This window comes from Oncorhynchus tshawytscha, unplaced genomic scaffold, assembly GCF_018296145.1.
Source record: "Oncorhynchus tshawytscha isolate Ot180627B unplaced genomic scaffold, Otsh_v2.0 Un_contig_16582_pilon_pilon, whole genome shotgun sequence".
Classification (NCBI taxonomy): domain Eukaryota; kingdom Metazoa; phylum Chordata; class Actinopteri; order Salmoniformes; family Salmonidae; genus Oncorhynchus; species Oncorhynchus tshawytscha.
Genome location: NW_024608740.1, coordinates 10,001 through 33,735, shown reverse-complemented (window position 1 = coordinate 33,735; position 23,735 = coordinate 10,001). Strand labels below are relative to the sequence as shown.

Below are 23,735 nucleotides of genomic sequence, written 5' to 3'. Positions count from 1 at the left end.
TACTTTGAAGAATCTCAAATTTAAAATATATTTTGATTTGTTTAAACTTTTTGGGTTACCACATGATTCCATATGTGTTATTTCATAGTTTTGATGTCTTCACTATTATTCTACAATGTAGTGGTTTATCGTGTATTATAAACTAGGTGGTTTAAGCCCTGAATGCTGATTGGCTGACAGCCGTGGTATATCAGGGTTTTTTACTGGTTTAATTAAGTTTGTAACCAGGGGTTTATGGTATATGGCCAATATACCACGGCTAAGGGTTGTATCCAGGCGGCCATCCAGGTTGCGTCGTCCATATAAAGCACAGCCCTTAGCCGTGCCATATGCCCGCATACCGCACCTCCTCGGGCCTTATTGCTTCATTCTACAGCTCACTAGAGGGCGCCAGCTGCAGACAAAGCTGCACACGTCACCAAACGTCTAAACCGAAATTTCGCTTTGTGGTGTTTATTGTAACTGTTAATAACTGTACTGGTCAAGTGTCAACATAAAAAATAAAATTAAAATGGACATCAATTATGGAAGAAAAGTTTCTGGGCCTGAAAGAATTCACAACGGAAGACCTTCAAGTGGTTTGTTGCGATGGAAGAGCTACCCCGCCCTCCAGTGCTCCTGAACCTGTGGGGATCCGTTTTGACTTTATGATTTTAACAGAAGTAGACTGAATTGTATTTATTTGTTGGTATCATTTTTTGTTGTTGTTTTTTACAAGTTAGTATGAGTATTTTCATCCAAAACGTTTTTTTTTTGTGTGTGTGTAATAATTTTACTACCTCACACAGTAGGTTGCACTTTATAGATTGTAGTCCGCCAAATGAACAGTAAAGAAGAAGAAGAAGAAGAAGAACGTCACCCTCGTTTCCGTTTTCTTGTCAGGCCAGTTTCCGGGCCCGCCATGATGTTCAGAAGACAACGAGGAGCAACTGAAAGACCGTCTGAAATGGATGTTATGGATTTAAAACAACGAAAATTATAGTTTAGAAAGAGATAATTACCGTCGTGTTGGATAAGAAACCCTAAACTAACTGATTATTAAAGTGTTTATTTCCAGTGGCTGTTTTCTAACCAGTTAACTAGTGAGTGTAAAATAAGGTTATATCTGCGGGTAGTGTTTTTTGTTTTGACCGGTAGGTACACGGACCAGGGCCGCAGATCTCCTCCTCTCCTCGGAGGTCACACAGCGTTTCCTGCGTGGACTGCAACTCCGAAAAAAGGATCGTTTTGAAGGACTTTTATTTTATTTGGACGTTTTAATTTTTTTCCTTCCCCCCACCCCCACCACCCCCAGACGGATTGAAGAAGATTATTTTTATTTATTTAGGACTTTGCGCCGTTTTCCGGCGGAAGAGCGACGCTTACGGGCCTCGCATGGACTCCTAACCGCGACCCCGGTGCCGCGCTGCTTTCCGCAGCCACAAGGCCCGTTGTTTCCGCGAGAGAGACTCTCTTACTGACTGTAATTAAAATAACCGTGAGAAAAAAAACAACCTCGTAATGGACACTTGTGGAACTGTACTTTTTTCTTGTTGTTTTACCGGACACTTAATTAACGAACTGACCGGGTTGTTAAAGACTCTGCTTGCGGGTGTCCCGGTCTGTCACTACTAGTAGTTTGGTGTCTTTGACGCAAACAGCTACAAGGACTATCTGTGAATACTTCCTCTTAGTTCATTGCCTGTTTTCCCTTCGATATTATCTTATTATAGAATAATCTGGTAGTCCCCCCCCCTCCACCTTCAGTCTCAGATCATATCTACTACTGGTTATTGTTATTTCTTAACTAACGTGTTGTTTTCCCCCTTCCTTTTGTCTTTTGAGTTAAAAAAAAAAGTGATTAGTTGTGAGAATGTCGTGTGTTCATTATAAATTCTCGTCCAAACTGGACTACAACACCGTGACCTTTGACGGGCTGCACATCACCCTGGCCGAGCTGAAACGGCAGATTATGGGCAGAGAGCGCCTCAAAGCCACCGACTGCGACCTGCAGATCACCAACGCACAGACCCGTGAAGGTGAATAAATAACTAACTCAGGTTGTTTCTACAACGAGATGATGTTAATCAATGATGACAAGATTCTCGATCATTTTATGCAGTTTTATGGCGTCTACTTCCTGGTAGGGATCGGGGATATGGGCCCCAAAACATAAACCATATAGACATTATATATATATATATATATATACACACTACAAGTGTGTGTGTGTATAGATGTGTATATATATATATATGACACAGACTACAAGTGTGTGTGTGTATAGATGTGTATATATATATATAGACACACACTACAAGTGTGTGTGTGTATAGATATATATATATATATATACACACACTACAAGTGTGTGTGTGTGTGTGTATATATGTATATATATATATAGACACACACTACAAGTGTGTGTGTGTATAGATAGATGTATATCTGTGTGTATATATTTATTACACACACCTCTATCTCACGGTATTACAAAAGATGGATTGTATTAATGCATTTGACCCCCTCCCCCAAAAATACAATAATATTTGTAATTATTTAAATTCTACATTTGGACCACCCTTAGGGTGGTCTCTCTCCATTCTGATTTATTTTTTCCCTTTAATTTAATAGTATGAAACCATTTTCTTGCACTCATTTGAGATCATTCCCACACAGCTGTGTGGATGCACGAAAAGGGCCTTATTTTGAGCCAAATGTTGCAATTGAACTTGCGATTTAAAGCCAAACCACTTATCAACTGTTGGAAATGTAATTATAATGATTATTCTATAGTTAATAGCGGCCACTTTGAAGACAGGGGTTTTTGGACAACGGGAACATCATATCATCTTTTGGCTACATTGAATGTTTTCTCTTAGCGAACATATTCTTGCTTTGTGTTTTCCTCTGATTTTTTTTTAGAAGATACTGTTGTATAAACAACATGCTGATTTTCATGTTATTATGAGGTGGTAGAAGTACGTTTTGCTGTAACTCAGGACATCTATTAACCCGCCGGCGAACAGGCGAGTAGCATTAGCGGCTAACAACATTTAGACCCGTACTTGCAAAGAAGAAATGACAAGCTAGCTGTTTGTATATGTGAAACATTATAATAATAATAATAATAATAATAATAATAATAGTGTAAGGTTAATTACACAACACTGGTGTATTTACGTTAAGAAGCAAAGTGAAAACAGCATCGTTGTGATCAACATTGTTGCGTGAGCTGCGTTGACCAGGCAGACTGAGTGTCTCATTGTTGAGGAACTAAAATTAAACTTTTCCCATCAACAAAAGCATATTTATCATCTCTAGGAAGTCATGAGGTGTTGAGATGTTGAGTCCAATCTCTCTTAAGGGCTTAGGCTGGGGGGACTTTTTACGCAGGGAAGAAAGATGTGAATTTAACTGTTTTTGTTTGATGTCCCCAAACACTTTGTATTCCTGATGATATCATATATTCCCTGTTCTATAGACTACAGTACTGATGATATCATATAGTCCCTGTTCTATAGACTACAGTACTGATGATATCATATAGTCCCTGTTCTATAGACTACAGTACTGATGATATCATATAGTCCCTGTTCTATAGACTACAGTACTGATGATATCATATAGTCCCTGTTCTATAGACTACAGTACTGATGATATCATATAGTCCCTGTTCTATAGACTACAGTACTGATGATATCATATAGTCCCTGTTCTATAGACTACAGTACTGATGATATCATATATTCCCTGTTCTATAGACTACAGTACTGATGATATCATATATTCCCTGTTCTATAGACTGCAGTACTAATGATATCATATAGTCCCTGTTCTATAGACTACAGTACTGATGATATCATATATTCCCTGTTCTATAGACTACAGTACTGATAATATCATATATACCCCTGTTCTATAGACTACAGTACTGATGATATCATATAGTCCCTGTTATATAGACTACAGTACTGATGATATCATATAGTCCCTGTTATATAGACTACAGTACTGATGATATCATATAGTCCCTGTTGATATAGACTACAGTACTGATGATATCGGAGGGGTAAAGTCCCTGTTATATAGACTACAGTACTGATGATATCATATAGTCCCTGTTCCAGTATAGACTACAGTACTGATGATATCATATATCCCAAACTGTTCTATAGACTACAGTACTGATGATATCATATATTCCCTGTTCTATAGACTACAGTACTGATGATATCATATAGTCCCTGTTATATAGACTACAGTACTGATGATATCATAGTAGTCCCTGTTCTATAGACTACAGTACTGATGATCTGTGTACCATGTGCTTCTATAGTAGTACAGTACTGATGATATATTCTGTGTACCATGTGCTTCTACAGAGTACACTGATGAGGAGGTTCACATCCCCAAACACTCATCAGTGATCGTCAGACGCACCCCCATCGGAGGGGTCAAACCAGCGGGCAGAACGTTCATTGTGTCAAACGTAGCTATGACATCGTGACCCTGTGTCTATCTAGTACCCCCTCCCCCACACTAGTATCCTGTCAATCCTAATAACCTCCACACACTAGTATCCAGTCAAATAGTAACCCCCCCCTCCACACAGCCAGTCAACTAGTATCACTAGTATCCAGTCAAACGGTAGTACCCCCCGGTAGTCCTCCACACACTAGTATCCAGTCAAACGGTAGTACCTCCCCCCTCCACACACTAGTATCCAGTCAAACGGTAGTACCCCCCACACACTGGTATCCAGTCAAACGGTAGTACCCCCCCCTTCCCTCCCACACTAGTATCCAGTCAAACGGTAGTACCCCCCCCCCACACTAGTATCCAGTCAAACACACTAGTATCCAGTCAAACGGTAGTACCCCCCCCCCACTAGTATCCAGTCAAACACTAGTATCCAGTCAGTCAAGTCAAACGGTAGTACCCCCCCCCCACACTAGTATCCAGTCCACCCCCCCCCACACTAGTATCCAGTCAAACGGTAGTACCCCCCCCTCCCCACACACACTAGTATCCAGTCAAACGGTAGTACCCCCTCCCCACACTAGTATCCAGTCAAACGGTAGTACCCCCTCCCCCCCACACTAGTATCCAGTCAAACGGTAGTACCCCCCCCCACACACTAGTATCCAGTCAAACGGTAGTACCCCCCCCCACACTAGTATCCAGTCAAACGGTAGTACCCCCCACTAGTATCCAGTCAAACGGTAGTACCCCCTCCCCACACTAGTATCCAGTCAAACGGTAGTACCCCCCCAGTCCACACACTAGTATCCAGTCAAACGGTAGTACCCCCCCCCCTCCCCACACTAGTATCCAGTCAAACGGTAGTACCCCCCTCCGCACACTAGTATCCAGTCAAACGGTAGTACCCCCCTCCCCACACTAGTATCCAGTCAAACGGTAGTACCAGTCAAACGGTCCCCCCCAGTCCCACTAGTATCAGTCAGTATCCAGTCAAAACGGTAGTACCCCCCCCACCTAGTATCCACACTAGTATCCAGTCAAACGGTAGTACCCCCCCCCCACACTAGTATCCAGTCAAACGGTAGTACCCCCCCCCTCCCCACACTAGTATCCAGTCAAACGGTAGTACCCTAGTCCCCACACTAGTATCCCCAAACGGTAGTACCCCCCCCCACTAGTATCCAGTCAAACGGTAGTACCCCCCCCCCCCCCACACTAGTATCCAGTCAAACGGTAGTACCCCCCCCCACACTAGTATCCAGTCAAACGGTAGTACCCCCCTCCCCACTAGTATCCAGTCAAACGGTAGTACCCCCCAAACGGTCCCCACACTAGTATCCAGTCAAACGGTAGTACCCCCTCCACACTAGTATCCAGTCAAACGGTCCCCACACTAGTATCCAGTCAAACGGTAGTACCCCCCCAGTCAAACGGTAGTACCCCCACACTAGTATCCAGTCAAACGGTAGTACCCCCTCCCCACACTACCAGTCAAACGGTAGTATCCAGTCAAACGGTAGTACCCCCCCCACACTAGTATCCAGTCAAACGGTAGTACCCCCCTCCCCACACTAGTATCCAGTCAAACGGTAGTACCCCCCCCCAAACACACTCCGCAGTATCCAGTCAAACGGTAGTACCCCCCTCCCCCACTAGTATCCACACTAGTATCCAGTCAAAAACGGTAGTACCCCTCCCCCACTAGTATCCAGTCAAACCCCCCCCCCACACTAGTATCCAGTCAAACGGTAGTACCCCCCTCCACACTAGTATCCCAAACACTAGTATCCAGTCAAACGGTAGTACCCCCCCAGTCCACACACTAGTATCCAGTCAAACGGTAGTACCCCCCCCACACTAGTATCCAGTCAAACGGTAGTACCCCCCCACACTCCACACTAGTATCCAGTCAAACGGTAGTACCCCCCCCCCCCCACACTAGTATCCAGTCAAACGGTAGTACCCCCCTCCCCCCACACTAGTATCCAGTCAGCCCAGCTATTCTATTCTAAACTGTTGTCTAGTCCATGTCTGTGGTGGTTGTTGACATGTTGTTTCTTCCTGTTTGTAGTGACCGTTCTGACATGGCTGCTGGATCCTCCAGACCCGTATGTAAACAAAGCACTCTCATTTTCCTTACTATCTCTGTCCTCCTTTTATAAACTCTGCTCTGGTGGTTAAAGGATACTGTGTAAACTCTGTTCTGAATTGGTAACCAGTTAACTCTGAGTTGTTATGGTGATTAATATTCTGTTCTGATTGGTCAAGAGTTAACTCTTGAGTTGTCATGGTGATAATATTCTGTTTTGATGGTTCCCAACTGCTGTTCTCTTTTGTTGTTGTAACTCACTGTGTTTTTTTTTTTTTTTTAATGTTGTTCAATGTGTTGATGGATCTGAACTATATTGTGACTGTATTTTCATATCGAAACAACGGTTAGCGTGGTGTTGTTAGCCTGCTACTGTACAGAGCCCCCTCCCCCCACATCCCCTTGTGTGTTGAGACGATGCTTCGTGATCCTACAGGCGGGTTGTTACTACGCTGCTTTACTTCAAATCAATCTTTTTCTTTCACGTGGTGTTATAAGCAATGAGTTTGTGACGTATTTGACTGTAAGACTAATGCATACGTTTTGTATGGATACCTGTGTGTGACTGTGTGTGTGTGTGTGTGTGTGTGTGTGTGTGTGTGTGTGGGGTGGGGGGTAAAATCATTTGGTTCCTGTTCAATAGTGTTCTTAACCTGAAGTTAATTGCTGATATTTGGCTGTCCTAATGTTGTTCTCTCATCATATTCTGACATTTTTTATATGGACTGGACATAGTTGATCCTTTTGTTCTCTCAAAGTTTTTTTTATTTTTATATTTTTTTTAACTACAAACTACTTAGAAATGCAATGCATTTTGTCTACTTTGCAATATTTTCTTTTCAACTTAAAGCTAAACTATAAACTAGTTGTTAAGTACTTACTATGATGACTACTGAATCCACGATCATGTTTGGTACAGAGTTCCAACAAGCGGTGCCATGATGATAGCATTATGACATCACAGAGACTATTAATTACATCACTGAAATGATCTATTGTGACATCACAGGGTTCTGACTGTGTGGCATGGTAGGTTCCGTGGCGACAGGGTTGTGATTGGTTGCTGCTGTACGCTGCCAGAACTGTCAATAAAGAGGTTATGTGTTCTGTCGTGAGCACGTGCACCAACCACACCAGACCCTGTGTCTTCCCTTCACAGTGACCTCTGACCCTTCCAGCCTCTACTATGATGATGATGATGATGACAGCGACGACGAAGAGTTTATAGCTTACTAAACCAGACCTCTCTGCCCTCCCTCCTTCCTCTTTGTCCCTTGTCTAGTGTTATGATGGCTATTGTTTACTACTATTGTATAATGGTTATGGTAGTGAAAATATTGCTTAAAAGAAACGCGTTTTATTATATTGTTTTGCAGTGTTTCCATATAATGCATTAGATCATCCTAAATGGACCCATAGCGCCTCACTCCAGACACTGCTGTAGATGAGGAGTAGTGAAGGCATCATGGTTCACTTCACCTGTTACCATATAGCTACATGCAGTGGCTCGGAAGTAGGATCTTGGGTTAACTGGTGTAGCGTGATCTAATCGGTTGCCTAGACCGGCCTAGCTCTAAAACTTAATCCTGTTAGCTCATAGTCTGTTACCTAGACCAGCCTAGCTTTAAAACTTAATCCTGTTAGCTCATAGTTTGTTACCTAGACCGGCCTAGCTTTAAAACTTAATCCTGTTAGCCCATAGTCTGTTACCTAGCTCTGGCTCTACTTAATCCTGTTACCTAGCTCTAAAACTTAATCCTGTTAGCTCAGTCTGTTACCTAGCTCTAAAACTTAATCCTGTTAGCTCATCTGTTACCTAGTCTGTTAGCCTAGTCTGTTACCTAGACCAGCCTAGCTCTAAAACTTAATCCTGTTAGCTCATAGTCTGTTACCTAGCTCTGGGCTTAATCCTGTTAGCTCATAGTCTGTTACCTAGCTCTGGGCTTAATCCTGTTAGCTCATAGTCTGTTACCTAGCTCTGGGCTTAATCCTGTTAGCTCATAGTCTGTTACCTAGCTCTGGACTTAATCCTGTTAGCTCATAGTCTGTTACCTAGCTCAGGACATAATCCTGTTAGCTCAGTCTGTTACCTAGCTCTGGATTTAATCCTGTTAGCTCATAGTGTAGTAAAGGGCCACAACAGCTATTATTACTAATACTGGTGTAGCTAGCCGGGCTGTAACACCTACTACTACTGTACCAGTATTAGTAAACAAGCTAGGCTGGTCTAGGTAGTAATACCAACTACAGCTACAAATGTAGCTAGCACAACTGTAAATACCACCATTAGTGATGCAGCTAACCAAGCTGTAATTCCTACTACTACTGCTGTAGCAAACTCCGATGTAATACCTACTATTAATGTAGCTAGCCAGGCTGTAATACCAACTACTACAACTGGTGTAGCTAGCCAGGCTGTAGTACCAACTACTACTACTACTGGTATAGCTAGCCAGGTTGTAGTACCAACTACTACTACTGGTGTAGCTAGCCAGGTTGTAGTACCAACTACTACTACTGGTGTAGCTAGCCAGGCTGTAGTACCAACTACTACTACTGGTGTAGCTAGCCAGGCTGTAGTACCAACTACTACTACTGGTGCAGCTAGCCAGGCTGTAGTACCAACTACTACTACTACTACTGATGTAGCTAGCCAGGCTGTAGTACCAACTACTACTACTACTGATGTAGCTAGCCAGGCTGTAGTACCAACTACTACTACTGATGTAGCTAGCCAGGCTGTAGTACCAACTAATACTACTGGTGTAGCTAGCCAGGCTGTAGTACCAACTACTACTACTGGTGTAGCTAGCCAGGCTGTAGTACCAACTACTACTACTGGTGTAGCTAGCCAGGCTGTAGTACCAACTACTACTACTACTGGTGTAGCTAGCCAGGCTGTAGTAGGTGTGTAGCCAGGCTGTAGTACCAACTACTACTACTGGTGTAGCTAGCCAGGCTGTAGTACCAACTACTACTACTGGTGTAGCTAGCCAGGTGTAGCTGCCAGGCTGTAGTACCAACTACTACTACTGGTGTAGCTAGCCAGGCTGTAGTACCAACTACTACTACTGGTGTAGCCAGGCTGTAGTACTAGCCAGGCTGTGTAGTACCAACTACTACTACTGGTGTAGCTAGCCAGGCTGTAGTACCAACTACTACTACTGGTGTAGCTAGCCAGGCTGTAGTACCAACTACTACTACTGGTGTAGCTAGCCAGGCTGTAGTACCAACTACTACTACTGGTGTAGCTAGCCAGGCTGTAGTACCAACTACTACTACTGATGTAGCTAGCCAGGCTGTAGTACCAACTACTACTACTGGTGTAGCTAGCCAGGCTGTAGTACCAACTACTACTACTGGTGTAGCTAGCCAGGCTGTAGTACCAACTACTACTACTGGTGTAGCTAGCCAGGCTGTAGTACCAACTACTACTACTGGTGTAGCTAGCCAGGCTGTAGTACCAACTACTACTACTGGTGTAGCTAGCCAGGCTGTAGTACCAACTACTACTACTGGTGTAGCTAGCCAGGCTGTAATACCAACTACTACTACTGGTGTAGCTAGCCAGGCTGTAGTACCAACTACTACTACTGGTGTAGCTAGCCAGGCTGTAGTACCAACTAACTACTACTACTGGTGTAGCTAGCCAGGCTGTAGTACTGTGTAGCTAGCCAGGCTGTGTAGTACCAACTACTACTACTGGTGACTGTAGGTGTATTCCCAACTATTGATGTTGCTAGCCAGGCTGTAGTACCAACTACTACTGGTGTAGCTAGCCAGGCTGTAGTACCAACTACTACTGCTAGCCAGGCTGTAATACCAACTACTACTACTACTGTACTACTACTACTGGTGTAGCTAGCCAGGCTGTAGTACCAACTACTACTATTGATGTAGCTAGCCAGGCTGTAGTACCAACTACTACTACTAATGTGGTGTAGCTAGCCAGGCTGTAGTACCAACTACTACTACTGGGGTGTGTAGCTAGCCAGGCTGTAGTACCATACTACTAATGTAGCTAGCCAGGCTGTAGCACCATCTACTACTAGTGTAGCTAGCCAGGCTGTAGCACCATCTACTACTAGTGTAGCTAGCCAGGCTGTAGCTACCAACTACTAGTGTAGCTAGCCAGGCTGTAGTACCATCTACTACTAATATAGCTAAGTACTCTACTACTGTAACCATCTATAGTGTAGCTAGCCAGGCTGTAGCACCATCTACTATTAGTGTAGCTAGCCAGGCTGTAGCACCATCTACTACTAGTGTAGCTAGCCAGGCTGTAGTACCAACTACTACTAATATAGCTAGCCAGGCTGTAGTACCATCTACTACTAGTGTAGCTAGCCAGGCTGCAGTACCATCTACTACTAATATAGCTAGCCAGGCTGTCGTACCTACTACTACTAGTGTAGCTAGCCAGGCTGTAGTACCAACTACTACTAGTGTAGCTAGCCAGGCTGTAGTACCAACTACTACTAGTGTAGCTAGCCAGGCTGTAGCACCATCTACTACTAGTGTAGCTAGCCAGGCTGTAGTACCAACTACTACTATTGATGTAGCTAGCCAGGCTGTAGTACCAACTACTACTACTGGGGTAGCTAGCCAGGCTGTAATACTAATGTACCCACCAGTTCCTGTGTGAGCACCAGTTCTACTATTGATGTGCTGAGGCTGTAGCTAGCCAGGCTACTACTAATAGTACTGTAGTACCAACTACTACTATTGATGTAGCTAGCCAGGCTGTAGCACCAACTACTACTACTGGGGTAGCTAGCCAGGCTGTAGCACCATCTACTACTAATATAGCTAGCCAGGCTGTAGTACCAACTACTACTAGTGTAGCTAGCCAGGCTGTAGCACCATCTACTACTAATATAGCTAGCCAGGCTGTAGTACCATCTACTACTAATATAGCTAGCCAGTCTGTAGCACCATCTACTACTAGTGTAGCTAGCCAGGCTGTAGCACCATCTACTACTAGTGTAGCTAGCCAGGCTGTAGTACCAACTACTACTAGTGTAGCTAGCCAGGCTGTAGTACCAACTACTACTAGTGTAGCTAGCCAGGCTGTAGTACCATCTACTACTAGTGTAGCTAGGCTGTAGGCTACTACTAGTGTAGCTACCAGGCTACTACTACTAGTGTAGCTAGCCAGGCTGTAGTACTACTATCTACTACTAATATAGCTAGCCAGTCTGTAGCACCATCTACTACTAGTGTAGCTAGCCAGGCTGTAGCACCATCTACCTATTAGTGTAGCTAGCCAGGCTGTAGCACCATCTACTATTAGTGTAGCTAGCCAGGCTGTAGCACCATCTACTGCTAGTGTAGCTAGCCAGGCTGTAGTACCAACTACTACTAGTGTAGCTAGCCAGGCTGTAGTACCAACTACTACTAGTGTAGCTAGCCAGGCTGTAGCACCAACTACTACTAGTGTAGCTAGCCAGGCTGTCGTAGCACCAACTACTACTAATATAGCTAGCCAGGCTGTAGCACCATCTACTACTAATATAGCTAGCCAGGCTGTAGCACCAACTACTACTATTGATGTAGCTAGCCAGGCTGTAGCACCTACTACTACTAGTGTAGCTAGCCAGGCTGTAGCACCATCTACTACTAATATAGCTAGCCAGGCTGTAGCACCATCTACTACTAATATAGCTAGCCAGGCTGTAGTACCTACTACTACTGGGGTAGCTAGCCAGGCTGTAGTACCTACTACTACTGGGGTAGCTAGCCAGGCTGTAGTACCAACTACTACTGGGGTAGCTAGCCAGGCTGTAGTACCAACTACTACTGGGGTAGCTAGCCAGGCTGTAGTACCAACTACTACTGGGGTAGCTAGCCAGGCTGTAATACCAACTACTACTACTGGTGTAGCTAGCCAGGCTGTAGTACCAACTACTACTATTGATGTAGCTAGCCAGGCTGTAGTACCAACTACTACTACTGGGGTAGCTAGCCAGGCTGTAATACTAATGTACCCCCAGCACCAGTTCCTGTGTGATGTAGCTAGCCAGGCTGTAGTACCAACTACTACTATTGATGTAGCTAGCCAGGCTGTAGCACCAACTACTACTACTGGGGTAGCTAGCCAGGCTGTAGCACCATCTACTACTAATATAGCTAGCCAGGCTGTAGTACCAACTACTACTAGTGTAGCTAGCCAGGCTGTAGCCATCCATCTACTACTATATAGCTAGCCAGGCTGTAGTACCATCTACTACTAATATAGCTAGCCAGTCTGTAGCACCATCTACTACTAGTGTAGCTAGCCAGGCTGTAGCACCATCTACTATTAGGGTAGCTAGCCAGGCTGTAGCACCATCTACTGCTAGTGTAGCTAGCCAGGCTGTAGTACTAACTACTGCTAGTGTAGCTAGCCAGGCTGTAGTACCAACTACTACTAGTGTAGCTAGCCAGGCTGTAGTACCAACTACTACTAGTGTAGCTAGCCAGGCTGTAGTACCAACTACTACTAGTGTAGCTAGCCAGGCTGTAGTACCAACTACTACTAGTGTAGCTAGCCAGGCTGTAGTACCAACTACTACTAGTGTAGCTAGCCAGGCTGTCGTAGCACCAACTACTACTAGTGTAGCTAGCCAGGCTGTCGTAGCACCAACTACTACTAGTGTAGCTAGCCAGGCTGTCGTAGCACCAACTACTACTAGTAGCTAGCCAGGCTGTAGCTAGCCAGGCTGTAGCACCATCTACTACTATTTGATGTACCTAGCCAGGCTGTAGCACCATCTACTACTATTTGATGTACCTAGCCAGGCTGTAGCACCATCTACTACTATTTGATGTACCTAGCCAGGCTGTATGCCCCCCAGCAGCAGTTCCTGTGTGAATCTCAATGTTTCAGCTAGTTCCTCCTCACGTCGTATTGGAGAAGGACGACGGCGAGGAAATGGTCAGGCTCTGCTGCGTTCGTCCCCTAGGTACAGATCTAGGATCAGCTTAACCTGCCACCAAATCCTTACCATAACCATTCACATGGAGATGAAGAACTGAGCCCAGATCAGTGTTTTAGAGTGGGGAAACTCTGACCCCTTCCACCATGGTGTTCCTGATGGTCTTCTGGTCAGAACTACTGAACCATAACATTGGTGTAACTGTCACACTGTAGTAGTGATATGAGTTGACTGGATGTTTATGATCTGCCTCTCTGGCTGTGGAATAGGGGTGATCAATCTACTGTGTGTCCTTGATTCCTCACCTCCTATCTTCTGTCTCCTCCTCAAAAGACGGGTGGATGGTATCTTCTCCTCCTCCTCCAGTGTCTTTTCAGAAGGAGACGGGAAGAAGCCGTGTCATCTAGATTTGAGCCCGTGTCTGCCTCCCAGGCAGACAGGTGGTGATGTCCCACCTTGACTCTGTTCTGTCTTAATGTTGCTCTTCTCCTTCAGACCGACTCTTCACCATCCGTCTCCCTGGCCCAGCTCTCTAAGGTACTGTCTCTCTGTGTGTTTGGTCTTTGGGAATCAGGTTGGGGTTCATTTAATTTCAACTCAATTTGAGGCATGAATTAAAATGTAAATTGATTATCACCTTAACTCTTGGCATCTTCCTCTAACTCCATTCCTCTCTCCTCATCCCTCTCCTCATTCCTCTCCCCATACTCCTCATTCCTCTCGCCCATACTCCTCATCCCTCATCATTCCTCTCGCCCATACTCCTCCTCTACTCATTCCTCTTGCCCATACTCCTCCTCTACTCATTCCTCTACTCATTCCTCTTGCCCATACTCCTCCTCCTCTACTCATTCCTCTCCTCATTCCTCTCGCCCATACTCCTCCTCTACTCATTCCTCTCGCCCATACTCCTCCTCTCCTCATTCCTCTCGCCCATACTCCTCCTCCTCTACTCATTCCTCTCGCCCATACTCCTCCTCCTCCTCTACTCATTCCTCTCGCCCATACTCCTCCTCCTCTACTCATTCCTCTCCCCATACTCCTCCTCCTCTACTCATTCCTCTCGCCCATACTCCTCCTCCTCCTACTCATTCCTCTCACCCATACTCCTCCTCCTCCTACTCATTCCTCTCGCCCATACTCCTCCTCCTCCTACTCATTCCTCTCGCCCATACTCCTCCTCCTCCTCCTCTACTCATTCCTCTCGCCCATACTCCTCCTCCTCCTCCTACTCATTCCTCTCGCCCATACTCCTCCTCCTCTCCTCATTCCTCTCGCCCATACTCCTCCTCTACTCATTCCTCTCGCCCATACTCCTCCTCCTCTCCCTCATTCCTCTCGCCCATACTCCTCCTCCTCCTACTCATTCCTCTCGCCCATACTCCTCCTCCTCCTACTCATTCCTCTCGCCCATACTCCTCCTCCTCCTCTACTCATTCCTCTCGCCCATACTCCTCCTCCTCCTCTACTCATTCCTCTCGCCCATACTCCTCCTCCTCCTCCATTCCTCTACTCATTCCTCTCGCCCATACTCCTCCTCCTCCTCTACTCATTCCTCTCGCCCATACTCCTCCTCATTCCTCTCGCCCATACTCCTCCTCCTCCTCCTCTACTCATTCCTCTCGCCCATACTCCTCCTCTTCTCCTCATTCCTCTCGCCCATACTCCTCATTCCTCTCCTACCATTCCTCCCTTTCTCTTCAGACTGCCAACCTAGCGGAGGCCAATGCATCAGAGGATGACAAGATCAGAGCCATGATGTCCCAGTCCAACAGTGAATATGACCCCATACAGTGAGTAACACACACAGCACGGTTGGGCGGTATCCGCGTGATCACGCCATCCTCCTCATCCCAGAGAGGATTTACAGTATTAATGTCTTAGTGCTGAAAATGCAACAACGAAAAGCCCATTGGGTGTCTATTACCAGAATGCTAACAAAATTAGTACAACTGATGGAGCATTTCCATGGAGGCTGCTAGCTAAATATGCTAACGGGAGCAAACTAAAATAAACTAATTGCAAAGACATGCAATCCAGCTCATAAAGATACACTACATGACCATGTGGACACCTGTTCCTCAAACATCTCATTACAAAATCATGGGTATTAATATGGAGTTGGGACCCCCCTTTGCTGCTATAACAGCCTCCACTCTTCTGGGAAGTCATTAATATGGAGTTGGACCCCCCTTTGCTGCTATAACAGCCCCCACTCTTCTGGGAAATCATTAATATGGAGTTGGACCCCCTTTGCTGCTATAACAGCCCCCACTCTTCTGGGAAGTCATTAATATGGAGTTGGACCCCCTTTGCTGCTATAACAGCCCCCACTCTTCTGGGAAGTCATTAATATGGAGTTGGACCCCCCTTTGCTGCTATAACAGCCCCCACTCTTCTGGGAAGTCATTAATATGGAGTTTGGTCCCCCTTTGCTGCTATAACAGCCTCCACTCCTCTGGGAAGACTTTAATATGGAGTTGGACCCCCTTTGCTGCTATAACAGCCCCCACTCTTCTGGGAAGTCATTAATATGGAGTTGGTCCCCCTTTACTGCTATAACAGCCTCCACTCCTCTGGGAAGGCTTTAATATGGAGTTGGTCCCCCTTTTACTGCTATAACAGCCTCCACTCTTCTGGCCAGGCTTTCCACTAGATGTTGGAACATTGCTGCTATAACAGCCTCCACTCTTCTGGGAAGGCTATCCACTAGATGTTGGAACATTGCTGCTATAACAGCCTCCACTCTTCTGGGAAGGCTTTCCACTAGATGTTGGAACATTGCTGCTATAACAGCCTCCACTCTTCTGGGAAGGCTATCCACTAGATGTTGGAACATTGCTGCTATAACAGCCTCCACTCTTCTGGGAAGGCTTTCCACTAGATGTTGGAACATTGCTGCTATAACAGCCTCTACTCTTCTGGGAAGGCTTTCCACTAGATGCTGGTACATTGCTGCCTAAACAGCCTCCACTCTTCTGGGAAGGCTTTCCACTAGATGTTGGAACATTGCTGCTATAACAGCCTCCACTCTTCTGGGAAGGCTTTCCACTAGATGTTGGAACATTGCTGCAGGGGACTTGCTTCCATTCAGCTACAAGCATTAGAAAGGTCAGACTGTTGGGCGGTTAGACCTGTCTCACAGTTGGGAGTACTATTTCATCCCAAAGGTGTTTGATAGGGTTGAGGGCAGGGCTCTGTGCAAAAACAGCACAGCCCCAGACCATTATTCCTCCTCCACCAAACTTTACAGTTGGCGCAATGCACTCCGGCAGGTAGCGTTCTCTGGCATCTGTCGAATCACACGTTTTATTCAAGTCAAGTTTAAAAAAAAAAAATCTATAAATAATCTGTCTGTCTTCAACTCCAAATAGAACCGTGTAGTCCCAAGGTCTCATCTGACATCTTAGTTAAAAATGAAGAACCATCTAAAGATGTGTTATACAGTGCTTTCAGAAAGTATTCAGACCCCTTGACCTTTTTCCACATTTATGTTACAGCCTTATTTTAAAATGGATTACATTGTCCCCCCCCTCATCAATCTACACACAATACCCCATAATGACATCGCAATACCCTATAATGACATCACAATACCCTATAATGACATCACAATACCCCATAAAAATGTTTTCTGAATTGTCACATTTTACATCAGTATTCACTAGCCAATCAGTCTGTCTCTGGCTGTGTGAGGAGAAGCATAATCTATGGAAAATTAGTGACAAAATGTTACTCATAACCTGGCCAAATTCTAGTCCTCAATCTCAAGTCAAAGTACAGTTCAAGTCAAGTCTCAAGTTGTTTTTATTTTCTGTCGAGTCGCGTCTCTCAAGTCATTAATTAATTAATTAATTGTTTCAGTGAACTGTAGTCTGTTTAAACGTGAGACTCGGTGGCAGGGTGAACCGTAGATGATGGGGTGATGCAAGATGATGCTCTCTGTCACAGAGTTTCTGTGTACGCGTACACTGTTTGTACGTGTACGTAAAAACGGAGACAAGTTTTAGCCTCCACGTTTCAACGCTCTTTGGTGGTTTTGGAATCGAACCCAGTATTCCGGTCTACTTGGCGCTCAACCTTTTTCAATGTGCTTTTTCTGTGTCTCTCCTCCTCAGTTACTCTAAGAAGGCCATAGGACCGCCTCCTGCACATTACACCTTTTTCTGTGTCTCTCCTCCTCAGTTACTCTAAGAAGGCCATAGGACCGCCTCCTGCACATTACACCTGCTATCGCTGTGGCAAGAACGGACACTACATCAAACACTGCCCCATGCAGATGGTACGACACTACACAACACTACACAACACTGCCCCATGCAGATGGTACGACACTACACAACACTACACAACACTACACAACACTGCCCCATGCAGATGGTACGACACTACACAACACTACACAACACTGCCCCATGCAGATGGTACGACACTACACAACACTACGCAACACTACACAACACTGCCCCATGCAGATGGTGCGACACTACACAACACTACACAACACTACACAACACTGCCCCATGCAGATGGTACGACACTACACTACACTACAACACTACACAACACTGCCCCATGCAGATGGTACGACACTACACTACACTACACAACACTGCCCCATGCAGATGGTACGACACTACACACACTACACAACACTACACAACACTGCCCCATGCAGATGGTACGACACTACACAACACTGCCCCATGCAGATGGTACGACACTACATAACACTACACAACACTGCCCCATGCAGATGGTACGACACTACACAACACTACACAACACTGCCCCATGCAGATGGTGGCGACACTACACAACACTACACAACACTGCCCCATGCAGATGGTGACCCTACACAACACTACACAACACTACACAACACTACACAACACTACACAACACTGCCCCATGCAGATGGTACGACACTACACAACCCCATGCAGATGGTGGACAACACTACACAACACTGCCCCATGCAGATGGTACGACACTACACTACACAACACTACACAACACTACACAACACTGCCCCATGCAGATGGTGCCCCACAACCCCCCCATGCAGATGGTACACAACACTACACAACACTGCCCCATGCAGATGGTAATGCGACAACACTACACAACACTACACAACACTACACACACTGCCCCATGCAGATGGTACAACACTACACAACACTACACAACACTGCCCCATGCAGATGGTACGACACAACACTACACAACACTACACAACAACACTGCCCCATGCAGATGGTACGACACTATACAACACTACACAACACTACACACACTGCCCCATGCAGATGGTCGACACTATACTACACTACACAACACTGCCCCATGCAGATGGTACGACACTACACTACACAACACTGCCCACTGCCCCATGCAGATGGTACGACACTATACAACACTACACAACACTGCCCCATGCAGATGGTACGACACTATACAACACTACACAACACTGCCCCATGCAGATGGTACGACACTATACAACACTACACAACACTGCCCCATGCAGATGGTGGACACTATACAACACTACACAACACTGCCCCATGCAGATGGTACAACACTACACTACACTGCCCCATGCAGATGGTACGACACTATACAACACTACACAACACTGCCCCATGCAGATGGTACGACACTATACAACACTACACAACACTGCCCCATGCAGATGGTACGACACTATACAACACTACACAACACTGCCCCATGCAGATGGTACGACACTATACAACACTACACAACACTGCCCCATGCAGATGGTACGACACTATACAACACTACACAACACTGCCCCATGCAGATGGTACGACACTATACAACACTACACAACACTGCCCCATGCAGATGGTACGACACTATACAACACTACACAACACTGCCCCATGCAGATGGTACGACACTATACAACACTACACAACACTGCCCCATGCAGATGGTACGACACTATACAACACTACACAACACTGCCCCATGCAGATGGTACGACACTATACAACACTACACAACACTGCCCCATGCAGATGGTACGACACTATACAACACTACACAACACTGCCCCATGCAGATGGTACGACACTATACAACACTACACAACACTGCCCCATGCAGATGGTACGACACTATACAACACTACACAACACTGCCCCATGCAGATGGTACGACACTATACAACACTACACAACACTGCCCCATGCAGATGGTACACACACTATACAACACTATACTATACTACACTATACTATACTACACTATACTACACTATACTACACTACACTATACAACACTACACAACACACTACACTATATTATACACTCCACACTACACTGCATAACACTACACACTACACTACATTATACACTACATTATACACTACACTACACTACATTATACACTACATAACACTACATAACACTACACTACAGTACACTACACACTACACAACACTACATTATACACTACATAACACTACACTACAGTACACTACACTACAGTACACTACACACTACACTACACAACATAACACTACATTATACACTACACACTACACTACATTATACACTACACACTACACTACACACTACACAACACTACATTATACACTACATAACACTACACTACAGTACACTACACACTACACAACATAACACTACACTACACTACATTATACACTACACACTACACTACACAACATAACACAACATAACACTACATTATACACTACACACTACACTACATTATACACTACACTACACTACATTATACACTACACAACACTACACAACATTATACACTACACTACATAACACTACACTACATAACACTACACTACACTGCATAAAACTACACACTACACTACATTACACACTACACTACACAACATAAAACTACATTATACACTACACACAACACTACACTACATTATACACTACACTACACACTACACTGCATAAAACTACACACTACACTACATTATACACTACACACTACACTACATAACACTAGACTACACACTACACTACATAACACTACACTACAGTACACTACACACTATACACTACACTACACAACATAAACAACATTATACACTACACTACATAACACTACACTACATTATACACTACACACTACACAACATAACACTACACTACACACTACACTACATTATACACTACACACTACACTACATAACACTACACTACACACTACACTACATTATACACTACACACTACATAACACTACATTATACACTACATAACACTACACTACATTATACACTACACACTACACTATTATACACTACATAACACTACACACTACTGCTACATAACACTACACTACACTACACACTACACTACATAACACTACACTACACACTACACTACATTATACACTACACACTACATAACACTACATTATACACTACATAACACTACACTACATTATACACTACACACTACACTACATTATACACACTACATAACACTACACACTACACTACATTATACACTACATCTACACTACATTATACACTACATAACACACTACTACACTACATATATATTACATATAACACTACATAACATGACTACACACTACACACAACACTACATTATACACTACACAACACTACACTACACACTACACTACATTATACACTACACACTACATAACACTACATTATACACTACATAACACTACACTACATTATACACTACACACTACACTACATTATACACACTACATAACACTACACACTACACTACACTACATTATACACTACATAACACTACACTACACTACATATAATTACATATAACACTACATAACATGACTACACACTACACACAACACTACATTATACACTACATAACACTACACTACAGTACACTACACACTACACAACACTACATTATACACTACATAACACTACAGTACACTACAGTACACTACACACTACACTACACAACATAACACTACATTATACACTACACACTACACTACACACTACACTACACAACACTACATTATACACTACATAACACTACACTACAGTACACTACACACTACACAACATAACACTACACTACAGTACACTACACACTACACTACATTATACACTACACACTACACTACACAACATAACACAACATAACACTACATTATACACTACACACTACACTACATTATACACTACACTACATTATACACTACACAACACTACACTACATTATACACTACACTACACTACATAACACTGCACTACACTACACTACACTATACACTACACTACACTACATTATACACTACACTACATAACACTACACTACAATACTACATAACACTACACTACATAACACTACACTACATACACACTACACTACACTACATTATACACTACACTACACTACATTATACACTACACAACACTACACTACATTATACACTACACTACACTAACACAACACTACACTACATTATACACTACACTACACTACACTATACTACATTATACACTACACTACATAACACTATACACTACACTACACAACACTACACTACATTATACACTACACAACATAACACTACACTACATAACACTACACTACATAACACTACACTACATAACACTACACTACATTATACACTACACTACACTACATTATACACTACACTACATTATACACTACACTACACTACATTATACACTACACAACATAACACTACACTACATAACACTACACTACATAACACTACACTACATAACACTACACTACATTATACACTACACAACACTACACAACACTACACTACATTATACACTACACTACACTACATTATACACAACACTACACAATACACTACACTACATTATACACTACACTACATAACACTACACTACATTGTACACTACATTATACACTACACTACATAACACTACACTACATAACACTACACTACATTATACACTACACTACATAACACTACACTACATAACACTACACTACATTATACACTACATTATACACTACACTACATAACACTACACTACACTACATAACACTACACTACATTATACACTACACTACACTACATTATACACTACACTACATTATACACTACACAACACTACACAACACTACACTACATACTACACTACTAACACTACACTACATAACACTACTACATAACACTACACTACATAACACTACACTACAGTACACTACACTACACAACATAACACAACATAACACTACACTACACTATACACTACACTACATTATACACTACACTACACTACACAACATAACACTACACTACAGTACACTACACACTACACTACATTATACACTACACACTACACTACACTACATAACACTACACTACACTACATTATACACTACACACTACACTACATTATACACTACACAACACTACACAACACTACACTACATAACACTACACTACATTATACACTACACTACACTACATTATACACTACACTACACACTACACTACATTATACACTACACTACACTACATAACACTACACTACACTACACTGCATAAAACTACACACTACACACTACACTACACAACATAAAACTACATTATACACTACACTACATTATACACTACACACTACACAACATAACACTACACTACACTACACACTACACTACATTATACACTACACACTACACTATATAACACTGCACTACAGTACACACACTACACTACACTACACTACATAACACTACACACTACACTACATTATACACTACATTATACACTACACTACATAACACTACACTACACTACACTACACTACATAATACTACACACTACACACTATACACTACACTACATTACACTACACACTACACTACACAACATAAAACTACATTATACACTACACACTACACTACAGTACACACTACACTACACAACATAACACTACATTATACACTACACACTACACTACACACTACACTACATTATACACTACACACTACATAACACTACATAACACTACACTACATTATACACTACACACTACACTACATTATACACACTACACTACATAACACTACACTACACACTACATAACACTACACTACACACTACACTACATTATACACTACATATAATTACATATACACTACATAACATGACATATGGTATCTGTGTTGTAGGATAAGAGCGTAGAGGCTCCTAAGCCAGTAAGGAATCCTA

General features: G+C 43.5%; 1 pseudogene; it reads left to right on the top strand.

Annotated features, from left to right (window-relative positions):
- The first annotated feature begins 849 nt into the window (after window positions 1-849).
- Window positions 850-23,735, top strand: part of LOC121843775 — a 32,856-nt pseudogene continuing 9,970 nt past the window's right edge.